Below are 15,713 nucleotides of genomic sequence, written 5' to 3'. Positions count from 1 at the left end.
CAAAAATTTTATAACACAAATGAACACAAAGATAATCCAAAGGAACATAGTATGCAGGATTTCCTGAATGTGTTCTACTTATGGACATTTTAGTTTGCTTATTTTGACAGAAATCTTCTCTGGAATTGAATATCCTTTTCTTGATGTGTATACCTTAGAAACTTCAAGTGGCTGATCTTCCTTTAGGAACTACTGAGAAAGGATATTTGCAACTCTAAGGGGTTTGTAGGAAAGTTTGTACTCCAAGGTACTTTTAATCCTTGTGCTTTCTTTCTGTATTTCTTGGCCTTTTTTTTTTTTTTTTAATCTCCATGAAAAGTTAAAAATGAAAGCCCTCAACCTAAACAATCTGTATCTCAACTCCCTTTATTTTCTTTGTTTTTCCCTTGAAAGGCTCAAACTCTCCTTGTTTTTAACCCTTTTTTAATGATCACTGAGGCATCAATCTCTTAGCCAAGAACTTTCACATATTCTACAGCTTGTTTTCTAAAGACTGGCCTTCTAAGGCCTGCCTCCCCCATTTAGATACGTGGCTTTACCTTGGTTCCCATTGGTGTTGATGTAATATTGAACTGACAATAATTATATGACTCCTCCTATGAAGCAGTGCAATATTCTTTTTTTTTTTTAAATATGGAACACTTCACGAATTTGCGTGTCATCCTTGCGCAGGGGCCATGCTAATCTTCTCTGTGTCATTCCAATTTTAGTGTATGTGCTGCTGAAGCGAGCACGCAATAGTCTTTCAAAACTTCTTGAAGTCCTTTGGTACTGTCCTTTGAGTGTTTTCTACTGTTCTGTCTTTAAATGATGCTGTACCTGCTGAATGGCCAGTTCTATAGCCAGCACTTTGAAATTCCAAAGTTCATTTCCACTTATTCATTTGAAGAGCAATTTTCTATAATGTATATTTATATATTGAAATTTTAACTTTTTAATTCAACTCTAATACACATCCTGCAACCTAATTGGTGGTCATTTAACAGATTTTTTTCAGTCTGACTACAAGCACTTCTCTTGGCCTTCTTACGTGCAAGTTAATTGCTTTTATTTTAAAAGAACTTCATGGTCACATGACTTTGAAAAATGGTAGGTAAGATATATAGATTTTGATTCCAAATTAATTTCTATAGATGTCCTTGTGCTCTTATGCTTTGTAAATTTCTTGGATGTGAATTGAATGTAAAAATTCCTATTTTTTCTACATCAACTTTAAAATAAACATACACAGCTTTCTGTATTGCTGTGGGTCTTCATTTCTGAAGTCCTGAGTCATATAAAACATAGTTAGTGATTTTTTTATCTTGTTAATGTTACTATAGGTGCCTCAGCCCTGAACCTAGTATTGGATGTGGAAAGAATAATTTTCTCCCCTGTAATACCACTGGAGAAAATAACTCAACAATATTAACCCGGTTAAAATTTGATAATCAGACTGTACCCCTCAATATACATTGGTAAATAGTTTTTGTTACATTCCCTTCCTTGGCTTTTCTTCTCTTTTGGCTAATCTGTGAGTCTCTAACCATCTTAAAATTTTTCATTTTTAGTTTCACTTTAATTCAAAGGCAGAGACAGATCTTGTAACCACTGGTTGACTCCCTAAATGCATCCAAAAGCCAGAGATAAGCCAGGCCAAAGATTTGAGCCTGGAACTCAACATGGTCTGCTGTATAGATGGCAAGGTCCAAAAACTTCAGCCATTACTTGCTGCCTCCCAACGTACACACTAGCAAGAAGTCAGATTAGAAGTGCTGGAGGGGCCCGCACCGCGGCTCACTAGGTTAATCCTCTGCCTTGCGGCGCTGGCACACCGGGTTCTAGTCCCGTTCAGGGCGCCGGATTCTGTCCCGGTTGCCCCTCTTCCAGGCCAGCTCTCTGCTGTGGCCTGGGAGTGCAGTGGAGGATGGCCCAAGTGCTTGGGCCCTGCACCCCATGGAGACCAGGATAAGTACCTGGCTCCTGCCATCGGATCAGCGCGGTGCACCGGCCGCACCACGCCGGCCGCAGCGGCCATTGGAGGGTGAACCAACGGTAAAAGGAAGACCTTTCTCTCTGTCTCTCTCTCTCACTGTCCATTCTGCCTGTCAAAAAAAAAAAAAAAAAAAAAGTGCTGGAGGGGTGCTGGCGCAGTGGGCTAATGCCCTGGCCTGAAGCTCTGGTATCCCATATGGGCGCCGGTTCTAGTCCCAGCTGCTCCTCTTCCGATCCAGCTCTCTGCTATGGCCTTGGAAAGCAGTGAAAGATGGCCCAAGTGCTTGGGCCCCTGTGCCCATGTAGGAGATCCAGAGGAAGCTCCTGGCTTTGGATTGGTGCAGCTCCGGCCATTGCAGTCATCTGAGAGTGAACCAGCGGATGGAAGACCTCTCTCTCTCTCTCTCTCTCTCTGTCTACCTTTCTTTGTAACTCTGTCTCTCAAATAAATAAAGTAGATCTTTAAAAAAAAATCTAAAAGAAAAATGGAGGAGTTGGAACTTGAAACCAGGCATTTCTATATGTACTGATGGCTGTGCCAAACATCTACCCACCGTTGCTTTGTAGACTTTATGAAATTTTGCTGAAATACCAGCCTGATTTCAAGAAAATTAGAATGTTCATATTTTTCCCCTTTAGCTCCCATTGAGCTTGAGACCCTCCATTTTATAATTTCATTATTCCTCCCAGCTTTATATTTTCAATATTCTACCCAGAAACTCATCGTAGGCACTGTGGAATTATATGAGTCTCCACATCATTAGATAAAATAGTATTCACACATATAAAAGGTTTCTCATCTGCCCAACCATTGTATTTTGTTCTTTTGACTGTGGATGCATCCATGTTTTGGGGTCAAAACTGGATATCATTTGGGGGGTGGTCATTTTCTTTAAGAATACAACATATCTTTGAAAGTGAATACTTAGAATGAAGAAATAAATCACAAGAATATTCATATTTAAAATTACAAAAATACCAACCAAATCCAAATAACCCTTTTTTCTTGACTCAATTCCATAAAATTTTCTTCATTTCTTTTTCTGGCTTGCATAGTAATCACGTTTTCATGTGAAACAAATGTGTTTCCATTCTCGCTATAGCAAATGATATATAGCTGTTGTCTGTTGTATGGGTTGATCATTTTGTTGTGTCAGTGAAAGTTTTACTTGCTGTTTAGTCCGGAGCCAGTAGACATTGTCATGAGAAGTATCAGATGTACTAAGACACTATCTGATAGAACATGTGACTTAAAACATGCAGCTTCAAATACCAGGTTGATATTTGAAGGCCTGCTGGAGGTTTATGCCCACAACAAATACTATTAAATTTGATCCCCATTAGAAAATAAGAAAGAGGTTAAATACTGATAATTGCCTACAATATATTCTCTAGGTATCCTTTTTTTTTTTAAGATTTTATTTATTTGAAAGACAGTTACAAAGAGAGAGATCTTCCATCATCTGGTTCACTCCTCAAATGGCCATAATGACCAGGCCTGGACCTGACTGAAACCTGGAGCCTAGAACTCTATCCAGGTCTCCCACATGGTTGTAGGGGGCCCAAGTATTTGGGAAATCTGCTGCTGCTTTCCCAGGACATTAGCAGGGAGCTGGACTAGTAAGTGAAAAAGTAGGGACCCAAAGTAGGGATTAAATAAAACTGATGCCCAAATGGGATGCCAGTGTTGTAGGCAGTGGCTTAATCTGATATGCCATGACACCTGCTCCAGTATCATTTTTGCTAATCGATAACAGATGCCAGAACTTCACAAGTGTGTGGAAAATGGAATCAAAAACTGTGTACAGGATTTTAAAGAATATTTGCATCAAAATAAGTTTTTGATTCCACACATTTTCCACAAACTTTCTGAAGTTTTCTTACTTTACCCGCATATAATTTACTTGACTGATGACTCCAAATTTTCCTCAGAATTGTTTCTGGCTCCTTATAATTCAAGTCTTATTTCTCTATGATCTAAATACTGTGCTGGGTGCTGATGGACCTCTGCATTGCGATCAGATCTCCCTACAGATTCATCTCTCAAAGCTAGATGAGTTAATGCATGTGTGGTAGAAGTATTGTTGAAAATTTGTCCTGCAATGGAGGTAATTATCTATGAATGACTTAGGCTATGACATTGCAAATTGTATAAATCTGTATTCTCAGACAAAATGCCTTCAGAAATCTCTCTAGACATACCTGCAAACACACGTGGCCTTTCCAACAACATAGGACAAGGATAAAAATGTGACACATTGGAAGAGTAGAGAAAAAGAAGCCTTAACTATTTGCCATAAAGCCATTTGTAAATTTTACAAAAATGTTATCACCATGTGTAGCCTTTGCTAGTGTTCCTGCCAGGGCCTTGGGAGTGTTCTGTGCAGTGAGGCCATTGGCTGCCTCCATTGCTTCCATTCCATGTGTTCACTGATTTAAATCAGTGATTTTTCACTGAAGTTTAGGTTCCTTCAGCACCTTTTTAACTGTTATCTCCACTTTTCAGGCTCTCATTTCTCCAATTTATTCTCACATAGCACTGTACCAGTAAAGTTCTCTTTTTAGACATCTGGCAAAGTTGGCTATTTAGGAGAGTAGGAAAGATTATGATCTCAAGGGTGAGATCGTGTTGAATCACTTACCGTGTATTTAAATCTAGAGACAATAGTTACCTTTTGAAAGCTTTGGTGTTTATTTGTAAAATGAAGATGATAGTAATTCTTCTGGTCTATTTTAAAGATCAGAATATATTTCACTTGTAAAATATTCAAGGAATAATGTTGTTTATTACCACTAAAACACACCCCCTCTTTAGTTTTAATTCTCATTTGTTTGGCTTATCATTTAACATCCTTCACTTACCTTTTTCTTTTTGGCTCTCACTATATCCTACTTGTCTTCTGTGCTGTAGATACATTGATATACTCATTGTTGCTACAGCAAGTGCTCCAAAGACATGAATTTCTAAGCCTACATATCCTTTTACCCTTTCTTCCTCCTTTACCAGGCAAAAGTAAGTATCCTTTCAGGACCAATCCCTATATCATGTCTTGGTAATATCCTCTCTGGTCAACCCAGGCATGCTTAATGGACCCCTAATGCATACTTCTCAGAGCACCACATGTATATACTCATCATATTTTTGAATAGATTTTTGTTGTTGTTGAGCTTCCCTAATGAACTCTGAACACCTTAAGGGCAGGAATTATGCTGGGCACTCACTTTTTCGCCTAGCATAGTGCTAGTATAGAACAAGAGATCAATACATATTGATTGTAAGAGATTAAATCTCAGTGTGTCTTGCCTCTTGATTATTCTCTGCCTTTTTAATGCTGTTATTTCTCAGGGTGCAGTAGGTTGGATTTCACAAATTATTTCCAATACTTTATCAATAACAGCCTGTCTTGTCCTCAAAAATTTTCTATTGATAATAGCTTTCATCTTAATATCTATTTCATTTTTCTGTCCATTTTCTTACAGTTAACTGATATCTGGGACTTAATGGAAACCAGTTATAGACAACTAACTAGGAGAAAGAGCATATGCAATATTACTTTATGTTGATAGCATGCCCAAGTTGAAATTGGAATTTTTTTTTTTAAAGATTTTATTTATTTATTTGATAGAATTACAGACAATGAGAGGGAGAGATAGAGGGAGTAGTTTTCCATTTGCTGGTTCACTCCCCAAATGGCAGCAATAGCCAGAGCTGGGCTGATTTGAAGCCAGGAGCTTCTTCTGGATCTCCCATATGGTTGCAGGGGCCCAAGCGCCTGGGCCATCTTCCACTGCTTTCTGAGGCCAGAGAGCTGGATCAGAAGTGGAGCAGCCAGGACTAGAACCAGCACCCATATGGGATGCTGGTGCCACAGGCAGAGGATTAACCCACTGTGCCACAGTGCCAGCCCAGGAACATTTTTAAACACTGAATCAAATTATTTTTTAACCTCTTGATTTAGATTGAACATAATAATAGGAGTGGATTTCTGAGTATAATAACTTATGCTTTTATTGATATGAAATGTTTCTGCTGTGGTTTAAATAGCATTTGTGCCTCCAAATTGCTGCAGGAAGTTCCCCAAAATCTTATGTTAGTGATGTTTAGAGTGTGGAAAGTTCATCAACTGGGATGCTTAGAGGTGACCTCACGAAAGTGATTGGATTATGTTAGGTCATCAGAGTGCAGCCCCATGATTGAACTCTGCTGGCTTTGTAAGGAGGAGGAGAGAAATACACATGTGCACCTACACTGCTGTTATGCATTCCTTGAGGGCCTGTGCTGGAGCCTGCCTTTTGCTATTTGGAACTTAAATCTCCAGAGCCGTGATTCAAAATAAACCCCCTTTCTTTATAAATAGCCACCCTTGGGTATTTCATTATGCTGATAAGCTTTCTCTACAGCATTAAGGAGACTTAGTGGATATATGTTGGCAATCATATATGTGCCCATCTATCGATTTATATTAATGTATACTTGTGTATTGGATTTTTAGTATATTTAGTTCAGCCTGCTTCCTGCTAATTAACATAAGATAATAGGTGTGGGGGCCAGTGCTGTGGCGTAGCCGGCGCTGGTTCAAGACCCCGCTGCTCCACTTCCAACCCAGCTCTCTGCTATGGCCTGAGAAAGCAATAAAAGATGGCCCAAGGCCTTGGGCCCCTGCACCCGTGTGGGAGACCGAGAAGCAGCTCCTGGCTTCGGATCAGTGCAGCTCCTGCTGTTGCAGCCAATTGGGGGGTGAACCAATGGATGGAGGACCTCTCTCTCTCTCTCTCCTTCTCTGTGTGACTATCTTTCAAATAAGTAAATAAATCTGTTAAAAAAATTATAAGTGTGACCACAGTGAGTATTCCTTTTTATTTACAAGTGTTAGGAAAGAATCTTTTTTCACTATTAGAAAACAAAAATAACAAAGATAGCTCAAGGAAATGGATAAAACAGCACATGGTATAGACACAGTTATTGTTTTTATTGCTAGAAAAGCTATGGAGTGAGCGAATATCAATTCAGTTGACATATTGTAATGATAAAGTTCAAGTACTTACTGTTTAGTAGGCAAATATGCATCAACTCTCTGGGCCTGGTAGAATCCATACACATGTACATTTTCTATCTAGCCGTTAACAAGGTCTTCTCTGTGCTCACAAAAACGGGCCACTTTCACCATTTAAACTTGGCATATGCTCTTAGAGATGTTGATTATTCAAAAATACCTGTTTGCCCAAGTCTATTAAGCTTAAAAACAACATTTTAATGGCCCCATATATTTAAGCCCTGTTTAATATGGCAAATGCTTCAGAGATACTTACAAACACCATTAAATTTCATCACTAATTGCTAATAACTGAAATGAAATTAGCACCTGTCTGAGCCGCTTTAGATTTTGGATTGCACTTAACAGTTGAGAAAATCCTCTGTTGCTAAACATTTACCGGGGCCATTTGCATTCTGCTTTTCAATGAGCTCTTATGATTTATACTCTCCTATCGTCATCTGAAAATAGCATAGGGCTTGACTTCACTGAATGTACTTCCTCATTCAAATTTGAAGCAATTTATGTAGTCTGGTACATTTAAAAATCAATTTTCAGTGTGAGGTATCAATTTATCTTATATATAAATGACTTATTTATTGTGTCCAGAGCTACTAGGAAAAATATATTAGTAGAGTGAATGGGAAGTTTTGCAAAACAAAAGCAAAATGTGTAACATCATTAGATTACATTAACACAGAAAAGAGCCACTTTAGACCTTAATGATACCTTAAAATAAAAAGCCATTAGAGATATCTTTGCTTCTCTATACTCTTTGAGAATAGTTGGCTTTCTGTGCTATGTAGGTGTTGCCAGAGTTTTAAAGTGAAAATTAGGAAATTAAATTGGGAAGTGGTTCAGTATTTCCTATAATAAGATCCTAATATTATCAGGAATTGTAGTTGAGGGAAAGTTTTGCACTCACTGGAGAACAGTGGTCATCTTACTGCCACATTGAACAGGTGTGAGGAAAACAAATATGTGAAGAGTGATATGTAGGACAGGGATTTGAACTGGCAGTTAAAATAAGCACATCCCATATCTGAGTACCTGGATTTAAGTTCTTGCTCTGCTCTCCTCTTTGTTTCTAGCTTTCTATTAATACACAGCCTAAAGGACAGCAATGATAACCAAATAGTTGGTACCTACTACCCACGTAGGAGAGCTGTGCCCAGTAGCACCTAGTCAAGCCCCAGCCATTGTGGGCAAAGCAAGTGCTTTTTTGCAGAAACAATAATATATTACCAGTTGGTCAAGAAATTTTTTGATTGGTCTTCAAGGTGACTAACAGAATAAAATATTCTTCTGTTTTTGGTGATCCTTGCAATTGTATCTATAAAAATATGTTCTCATTTACTTTAGGTTTTCAGGCCCATCAGCTCTAATTGTTCAAATTGTTCTTCAGATTTTTTAAAATTTAAAGTATATTGGCATGCATTTTTGATAAGGTTTATAAGCAGTAAAAAGTTATCTTACAAGATAACCAGCAGATGGCAGCATGGCAGCTACTTAGAAATTTGTTAGCTTGTAAATTCCATTAAGCTGAGAAACAGTTTCTATATTTTTGTACATAGTATCTAATTTCCAATCCTAAAATTTTCCCAATCCTAGAGACAAAATTGAAAGAAAAGGTTATCAATAAGATCTAAACGATGGCTTGACCAAAGGAGAATTACAAATAAAAATGGCTGCTTCACTGCAAATAATGTGGAAGAAATGTGAAAGGAAGGCGTAGATGGAGAATATCAAGGCTCTCAAAATTGTGCTTTCAGAACATTTAAATAAGCTTGATAGAGCACATTATGGGCTCTTTTAAAATTCTAAGCAAGATGAGCCCTGGTATTGAAATAACCAATTAATTCCATCCAGGCCATTAGGGAAAAATTAAAGGTCATTATTATAATTGCACAAGTTCAAAACAAACTCCTTAAGTTCATCATGTTTAAAGTCCATTTCAGCATTAAACACAAAGATGATCTTATGAACAAATGTATGCAGTTTACAAGGAGCTACAGTGTGCCCCTTCATTTTTGAAGCTACAATTAACTGAAGGGTTTTATTAATAACAAAAATGAAAATCTTTTAACTCAGTGGAAAATCCACATATTTAAGGCATTGTGTAACAGAATGAAACAAAAATTGAAAACATCTTCTCTAGTCCAGGAAAAACTCTGTAATAAGATTTTACTATAATACAAATTTTGAGGAAAATCCAATAGATTGTTGAAGTGTTGAAGATAAAACAGAACATTCATCTATTAAATTTAGCATAGGCAGTCCTCAGTCTTCTTAGAAACTAGACTAGTGTAGAATTTTCACATACATTAGTATAGTTGTATGTATGCAGTCATTTGTCCTTTCAAAATTTATTGATAACAATAGTTGGTATAATTCTAGATAGGATCTGAAATCCATTATTAGTTTTGAACAGACCCATTAAACAATTATAGCATGAAAGTAACAGAAAATATAAGAACTGCAATGGATATGCAAATAATGTGTGTGAATATCTGTATTTTAGTACAAAAATAATTAATACACATTAAGTCTTTTAGTTTGTTATAGATACAATCAAAATCAAAATATCTAACATCAGTCACAGGGTGGCAATATTTATACATGAGATTCTTTAATATATAGCAGAATAGTGAACAAAACACTGATTATACTGAAGAATTCATGCAGGAAGGAGTTTATTTATCCTCCTTTCTTCCTGCAGTGGGCAGCAAAGCCTAAGTTTGGTTTTAAGGTTTTTAGGCAAACGGAAACAATGAACAACAAAACAAACCAAATGCTGACAGTGGACAGGAGTTGTTCTCAGTGGGTTCCTAGGAAATGTGGTTTTTAGGGAGCAAGATCAAATTATATACAAATGATGAGTATTAAGAAATGCTTTCTTATATTTTTTTCAAAAATATCCAAAACAATAAACCATGTGTGTATATATATATATATATATATATATATTTAGATAAGCAACTTGAGACTTGGTGAAGTTAAATTTGAGGATAGAGAGCTAATGACCAGTAAGGATTCAGATTTGTGGCTATCTCTACTGTTAAAATTGGGGAAAAAGTAAAAACAGATTAGAAAGAGCCTCTGGCCTGCTATGTTTATTTTTGATTGCTTGTAGTTGCAAAGTTACTGTATTCTTTCTATTTTTTTCCACAAATGTAAATAACATTTCAAGTTCTGAACCTCTGTGTTTGATGGCAAAAATAGAATTGAAGCTCATGCAAGGAATTTACATTATTAGAGAGATTTCAGTATGGGAGAATGGCTTGTTTATTCTGAGTTTAAAGGTTATAGGCCCTTGGATGAGATGTCAATTATCCCCTACCTCAGAAGAGGTCTTGGCCTTATAAATGGAAAAATAATGCAGGATGAAATACTTTGGAACAAACAATATATGGTTTGAGTTTCTTTAAACTCTGTTAACTTCTTTGGTATTGTCCACTGAACTCCTCATGCTTGGGTACATAGACACTGAAAATCTCATTGGGTGGCTCTATGCCATGTAAACTTGTCTACAGACAGACATTTTGATTGTGATGCTTTGGTTTTATGTAAGAGCATTCTCCACCAGCAGTAGAGATGTATCTCCTAATGTTTTAATATGCATTTCCTTTTTAGAAAGAATGTACCAAGACCTAAAACTACAAATAGCAATACAATGTAGCCTACATTAAGTACTTACATATGTCACACAGAGACCTAAAGCTACTAGTAACACAATGTAGCCTACATTAAATGCTTACATGTATGTGAAAGCTCTAGAATCCTGCAAACATCCAGACATCTAAAAAGTATTTACTAATGATCTATTATGTATCAGGTATGGTTAGAGGTAAAGGCAATATAGAAATAAAGTCACCTAAGAATTTGGGGCTGGCACTATGGCTCAGTGGGTTAACGCCCTGGCCAGCATCCCATATGAGCGCTGGTTTGGGACCCAGCTGCTCTACTTCTGATCCAGCTCTCTGCTATGGCCTGGGAAAGCAGTAGAAGATGCCCCAAGCCCTTGGGGCCCCTGCACCCGCATGGGAGACCTGAAAGAAGCTTCTGGCTTCAGATCTGCACAGCTCTGGCCATTGTGGCCAATTGGGGAGTGAACCAGTGGATAGAAGACCGCTCTCTTTCTCTCTGTGTAACTCTGACTTTAAATAAATAAATAGATAAATCTTAAAAAAAAAATTGAATCTATTTCTTAAGGTTTTATAGATACTGAAGCCTTCGGAGTAAAGCTTGACTAAGGCAGGCTTGTCCAGTTGTTCCCACTTTCCTTCTAATTTTGACTCCAGATGAAGAATATGAGAGAAGATTTAGAAGATTATTTAAACACTTCATGCATTGTGTAGCAGCTTCAGGTGAAAAAAAAAAAAAACTACTTTAAAATATGGCCACATTTGGTTATCAGAGTGTTCACCTGGCAGCTTTTTGACCTTTTCCTTTTAAAGATTTGTTTGAAAGACCGAGTTACAGAGAGAGGTAGAGCCAGAGAGAGAGTTCTTCCATCTGCTGGTTCAGTTCCCAAATGCCCACAACAGCTAGAGCTGAGCCGATCCGAAGCCAGGAGCTAGAAGCCTCTTCTGCCACGTGGTACAGGGGCCCAAAGACTTGAACCATCCCCAGCTGCTTTCCCAGGCACATTAGCAGGGAGCTGGATCAGAAGATGAGCAGCTGGTTCTAGAACCGCGCCCATATGAGATGCCAGCGCTGCAGTCCAGGGCTGTAACCCGTTGTGCCACAACACCAACCCCTTGACCTTTTCCTTTTACCTCTCTCCTTTTAACTCAGTGTTTTTTTTTTCCTGTTGTATCAAATTAATATTACATATCTACAGGAATAAAATAATAAAGGAGATTTTATGCATTTTTAAAATGGGGTTTAAACAATTGGAATGGTTCAAATTATTGATAATGTTCTTTCCTATCAACTATTTATCATCAGGAAAAAGATCTAAGATAAGGAATAATTACAAAACTTGCAAAATAAATAATTTGGCAGGTATAAAGTTTTTAATATTAGCTTCATTTACATTATCACTTAAGGTTTTGTTAGTGTATGATTATTCAAAATACTTTTTAAAAACTAACAGAAAAGTTTAAAAATGTACAAAATATTTATATGCTAGTGTGCCCATGATTCAGTTACCTTTAAAGTTGGCAAATGACATCTCCATCAGAAAAATTCTTTGTACACTTATGTAACTGAAATTGATTCAATAAAGTCATCTATACAACTACATGAAATTTTATTTTTCCAAATATTTTTCCTGTTCCAGGACCCAAACTACTATGCCCAAGTACACACAGTTGTATTGGTTTCTTAGTTTCTGCTAACCTGTGACAGTTGTTAAATCTTTGCTTATCTTTCATGACCCTGAAATCCTTGATGGGTGCTAGTCAGATATTTCGTAGAATGCTTCTCACTTTGGTTTATGTGATGTTTTTGTGTGATAAGACTGAGCTTAGGAATTTGTGGCAAGAATACCTCATAGATAGTACTGTGTCCTCAGATTATTTCTGGGGCCTTGGTATTGAACACAGCATATACTGAACATTTCCACTTTTTTTTTTTATGGGTAATTAGGCTAAGAAATATATTGGGAGATACTTTGAGGTTATGCAAATTTTCTGCTTCACTCACTAGTTAACATCCATTGCATTTTGCCTGCAACAAGTTGATTTTTTTCTTATTCTCTCCATACTTCGTAGCATATTATAAACTTTTTTGTTATTTAGAATAATATTGGCTATAGTATTGCAAAAGAAACAACGAAATTGTCAATTTTTGTTCCTATGTATTATGTGAGACTTTTCTGACATTTCTTCCAAAGACCCTAGCTAAGTTAGATGACAGTCCTTTCTCTAAAACATTTTTTTTTGTGTGTGAGCAATACAAGATTTAAGTCAGAAACTTCCTGCTGCAGCAGCCAGAAGTGGGGCTCCAAGAGATGAAAACCCCCAAAACATGTTTGAAAGCAGTTGTGTTCAAGCATATCCCGTCTAAACTAAACTCCTAAAATTTAGGAGAGAGAAAACACATTCACACAAACATGAAATCTTCAAAATAGTCATAGAAAATGCATATTATGGAAACAAGCTTGCATGGGTTTCAAAATATTTTATAGCAAAATAGATATTCAATTTTCCATGAACTTTTGAAGTACCTTCATATGTTTAATTTTTAAATACTAATAATATACATGGGCAATACATTTTGACATTGAATTTTTTTCTCAGAGTTTAAGCTAGCACAGCTCCATTAATGAGCCAATACTTTGTAATTGCTTTGAATGAATCTGTATGGTCTGTTAGGTCATTGATCTGTTAATTAAAATATTTTTAAATAAGATGTGTTGTGATAGGTTAGGGAGTCTGACTTCAGAGCTTGCTTATGAAAGTTTGTGTGAGCTTTGGAGAAAATGTGTGGAATAGGAACAAAGCAAGCAGTAAAGTGATTAGAAATTCTGCAATATGAGATAAGAATTAATATATATTTTCCCTTTGGAATGCTATGGTGAAAAACTTAATACCAAAGAAATCATAAAAATCTTGCAAGTATGTTTTTAATGCTCTCTTCTGTTCAGTTCTTAGAAGTTTACTGTTAAAATACATTAAACTATTTGAAAAATTTAAAGGTTAAAATTAAAATTATTTTTCCTTCAGTATGCACTTTGAAATTTTCCACAGGATATTCTATAAACCCCAAATGTTTCTCTGATTAATAATTGCTTTAGGGTTGCAAAGAGCATTTTCTAGATATGTCTGTCTCTGTACAACTGTTCTTAGTATTATGTGACGAGATTTACTTGTGTGTATATGAGCAATTTCGATCATCTTGTAAGAAACCTTTTGAACTCTTCAGCTTTCTGTGTAAGTATCTGATGGCAAATTAATGTTGATTATATTGCTTTGTTTTATGACTTATATAGTTCTTCTTGAGTTTTATCAGATTTACAAGGGCTTTCCCCTTCCTCCCCACTTTTTAAAAACCACTGCTGGCGGCCGGCTCCATGGCTCAATAGGCTAATCCTCCGCCTTGCAGCACCAGCACACCAGGTTCTAGTCCCGGTTGGGGCACCGGATTCTGTCCCGGTTGCCCCTCTTCCAGGCCAGCTCTCTGCTGTGGCCAGGGAGTGCAGTGGAGGATGGCTCAAGTGCTTGGGCCCTGCACCCCATGGGAGACCAGGAGAAGCGCCTGGCTCCTGCCTTTGGATAGGCGCAGTGCGCCGGCTGCAGCGGCCATTGGAGGGTGAACCAACGGCAAAGGAAGACCTTTCTCTCTCTCTCTCACTGTCCACTCTGCCTGTAAAAAAAAAAAAAAACAAAACAAAAAAACAAAAAACTGCTGGATTTTTAGCTCACCTATGGCTTCAGTCTTGCTCAGTTGCCTTTCAGCATCACTAGTGTATGCTTTGAGCTGATAAGTACTGTGTTTCATTTTACTCAAGCAAACTAAGTTTAAGAAAAGCAAGGGGGAAAAGACAAATAATTACCTTAGTTTAAGATGAAGGAGGTGAAAAATCACTTGATTTCTTTCTAATCGTTGGCAAGACACAATGAAATAGGGCTTTAGGGCAGACTACCCTGCAGCCAGAGGTAAGGGAGACAACTTGCCTGATAAGACTTTTCTTAAGCTTTTTAAAAATGGTTTTCTCAGATTGATCCAGCTGTATTTTATTCCATATTACCAATTTGATAAAATCACAATAAAGAATGTACATCTTAATTTAATTATGTGTTCTTTCCCACACCAGTGGCTATTCTTCAATATTCCCAGTGTCATCGTTATACATTACATTTTAATTTGTTAGTTCATCAGGAAGAGCAGTGCACCCTAGCATATCAAGGATTACTCGTCATGACTCAGTAGGCTAACAAAGCTTTTGTTAGAAGAGGAAGTCTAATGAAAAGAAAACGATGGTTCTTCACATTCTAGTTAAATTATTGGCTCAGATACTTAATGAAAGACAGTAATTGGATATTTTTCTCATTGAACTGTACAATGACATATGCTTTTAAAATTAAAAGAAATATACAAACTGCATCTCCTGTAATGGGAGAAATATATCATTTGAGAATATACCATACACACAGAGTCTAATAAAGCTATACTTTCAGAAACAACCTCTAAGAATTACTATTGCATGGGGTGGGTGTTTACACAAACAGCTACGACTCCCCTGTCCATTGGAGTACTTAGGTTCAATTCTTGGCTGTAGATATTGACTCCAGCTTCCTGCTAATGCAAATCCTTGGAGGCAGTAATCATAGCTCAAATAGTTGAGTTTCTGTTGCTCACAGGAGATAAGTGGATTGACTTTCCAGATCCCATGTGAGGTCAGCACTGGCCGGCATCTGGGGAGTAAGCTACTGGATGGGTGTGGTTGTGTTTCTTTCTCCTCCTGTCTGTCTGCTTCTAAAATTATCCCTGCATCACAGAAAATGTTTACTCTTATTGCCTTCCTTTATCCTTGGTAACCTGAGAAGATTGAAGAAGATATCTTGAACCAAATACATTGTAAATCAGTCAACATGAATTTATAAATTATCACAAAAAAGCATTAAATTGAGCAACTTCCAAGGAAGCCAGTACGTCAACCACAAAACAATAAAATGACCTTATGTTTTGAAATATTTCTTGAACATTCAAATATCTTAATTTCAAGTTGCAGGTCACTTGTAATACATGGAGGTTTAT

At 37.0% G+C, this 15,713-nt stretch overlaps 1 protein-coding gene and 1 non-coding gene across 2 annotated transcripts in view; one reads left to right on the top strand and one right to left on the bottom strand.

Moving 5' to 3' along the window:
* PTPRD (protein tyrosine phosphatase receptor type D) overlaps positions 1 to 15,713 on the top strand; it is a 1,630,925-nt gene that overhangs the window by 51,966 nt on the left and 1,563,246 nt on the right. The gene's annotated exons all lie outside the window — the stretch shown is intronic.
* Positions 628 to 734, bottom strand: LOC127484971 (U6 spliceosomal RNA). The gene has a single exon (XR_007912175.2). It is a non-coding gene; the product is annotated as a U6 spliceosomal RNA (small nuclear RNA).

The sequence above is a fragment of the Oryctolagus cuniculus genome, chromosome 1, assembly GCF_964237555.1.
Source record: "Oryctolagus cuniculus chromosome 1, mOryCun1.1, whole genome shotgun sequence".
NCBI classification, from domain to species: Eukaryota; Metazoa; Chordata; class Mammalia; order Lagomorpha; family Leporidae; genus Oryctolagus; species Oryctolagus cuniculus.
Note: the sequence above shows the minus strand (reverse complement) of the source record. Positions and strands in the feature narration are given on the sequence as shown.